Consider the following 2,500-nt stretch of genomic DNA (forward strand, 5'->3'; position numbering starts at 1 on the left):
TATATTTAACATTGTAGAGACTTGTAAAGCATCTGTTCACTAATTTTAATCTGAAGCAATGTCGTTAAATGTGGACTTTCAGGGTTTTATCTAGGATTTATTGTTTGGGCGAGAGGTCCCGAGTGGCCCAAGGCAACGAGCTTCCTAGGGTCTGGGGGTCTGGGGGTCTGGGGGCATGTTCCCTCCCCCACCCCCCCCCCCAAATTTTTCCATGCTGTCGTTTTTCAACTCATAAACAGAATCCACAGCACGACAACCGAGCCTGCCGTAAGGCAAGCAATTTGCAAATAATACTCGATGTTCCTTGTCATATACTATCATTAGATAGGGAATACTTACTTCATGTGCACTGAGCTTGTGGCGTCTGGATGATTTTTCCGTTACAGTTACTTGTGTACTGTAATGATAACCCCTCAAATACCCTAGATAGAACCCTGACTTTGGACTACTGGATTGAACTGGATATTGCCCAATCGGCTTTAAAAACCTGCAAACAAAGTGTACGCTACCTGTAGCCACTTTTTCTTGTTGTTTCTGAATCTATCCTGAACCAATGCACGAGAAATCACTCATTAAAGTAATCGTTGTTTCAAAGTAATCTTTGCGTTTTGCACTCACAATAGTTTGCATGAAACATGCAACAATACTGTTCAGAATATTATAATCAATTGAGTCCATTCACTATCTTCTTCAACAGATGGATCGGATAAAAAATATAGCATTAAGCAAAGTGGAATTGACGAGTCTTACATCTTGACGGTATCAGACTTGCAGTACAGTGATGCTGGATATTATTACTGTTGTCTTTCATCCAACTGCTCATCAAGTCATTCCAGCAGAGAAAACTGTCAGCGCTTCTTGATTAAAATGCTGGCTGCTGGCAGAATTTATCGGAGGGTAACAAGGGTATAGCCAACAAGAAACTATTTAAGAAAGAAGTAGTGTTTCGTTTCCGGAATGGTAATGGCAGGAGAAAAGATAAAATACTGTAACGTGGGACATTTCAAACTCTCGAGAAATAAAGATAGAAATGTGGACTGACGCCAACTCTCTCAACGGCGAGAAGCCTGATACAGATTGTGTCAAGGAATTATAACTATTAAAGAGAAGGGCCGATGCTTGTTCATTCCGCAATACATTTCAAGTTATCTTCAAATGCCACTTCATAACATTTCAAATTCCGTTTTCCGTGAATGTTACATACCGTTACAATCGAACTGGTTCCTTGTTAACCCAATTTATGAACTACGAAGGTTGTTTACATTACTCATTAACACGAAGAGAGATAACTTTAGATTTTTCAACAATATATCGCTTTAATTTAACCCAAACTCATTCGAAGAGTCAAAACTTCCTTCCACTGTCACACCATCATCAAAACCATTCAACAAATAAAGTCAAGAATCAAAGAGATAAAAGAAGATGAATATTCAAACAGTCTCACAAAGGTTCTCGTCTGTGCAATGTTTCGTGCGGGAGATATTCGAAGAAGTGTTTTACTCAAATAAAAAAGGCTTCGTATGGAGACGCCATGTTTGTGTCCCTCTCAGGAGCACGAATATGGCGGCCGGAAGCTGACAAAAACATATGTCATCGAGTTTTGCTATAAAAAGCCAGTAGGCGTCTTCTGAGGGCTCATAAACATCTATGTGAGTACTTATACAAGGACTGTTCAGATTGCAACATCTCAGCGGATAAGTCACTCTTTTAACTTACGTGATAGCATTCGCGCCCGCAATTTTAATATCGTGTCACGCAAAAGCTTAGAAATTCAACCTTGCTTTATCACAAGACGAAAAACCCTATCAAACTGAAAATTTGTGAAAAGTCTTCAGCTGTTCTAATAAGTAACTAAACTAAAATCTCAAAAGGATTGATAATTCCTTATTTTTTAGTTTTGATGACGTCACGTGAAAACCAAGAATAGATACATTCCTGCAGGAGACAATGAATAAGAGCCTCCATATGCACTACATGCTTGAGTCAACCTTTGCCCGTATCTTTCTATTTTTGCAACTAACCTCACATTTACATCAATTTAGATCAATTTGCACAATTTCGACAGATTGCTTTTCCTATTTTTGTCTTCGCCAGACAATGAATTTATTCTGTTTGGCCATTAAGTTTAAATGACCCAAAAATTTGACCTTTTTTTCTTCAGTCAAATTTAATTGAGCTTCTTTTCGGCTTTCATGGTCGTGGAGCGGTCGGGTCAATTGTCGGGAAATTCATCGCAAATAATAGTTGTGACGTCACTGTTGGCGTGCTGGAAAAATGCGGGATAGAAATCTTATAAAATTCAGTATCCTCTTCAGCGGAAAATAATGTTGTTTTGTGTTGCAATAAATTGCATGAAGAATTCTAAGTCTAAAGTAAGCACGTTCAAGTTTTCTGACAACCTAAAACTACGGAAAGAATGGCTCATAAAACTTAGAAGGGAATCGTTTGAACCTACCAAATATTCACGCGTTTGTGCAGACCATTTCATACCATGCAGCTT

At 38.6% G+C, this 2,500-nt stretch overlaps 1 long non-coding RNA gene across 1 annotated transcript in view; it reads left to right on the forward strand.

Moving 5' to 3' along the window:
• Positions 1 to 869, forward strand: part of LOC138035979 (uncharacterized) — a 12,252-nt gene extending 11,383 nt beyond the window's left edge. The window contains exon 3 of the long non-coding RNA XR_011129797.1: positions 698 to 869. This is a non-coding gene — a long non-coding RNA (uncharacterized lncRNA). The remainder of the gene's footprint in view (positions 1 to 697) is intronic.
• The last annotated feature ends 1,631 nt before the right edge of the window (positions 870 to 2,500 follow it).

The sequence above is a fragment of the Montipora capricornis genome, unplaced genomic scaffold (genome assembly GCF_036669925.1).
Source record: "Montipora capricornis isolate CH-2021 unplaced genomic scaffold, ASM3666992v2 scaffold_443, whole genome shotgun sequence".
NCBI classification, from domain to species: domain Eukaryota; kingdom Metazoa; phylum Cnidaria; class Anthozoa; order Scleractinia; family Acroporidae; genus Montipora; species Montipora capricornis.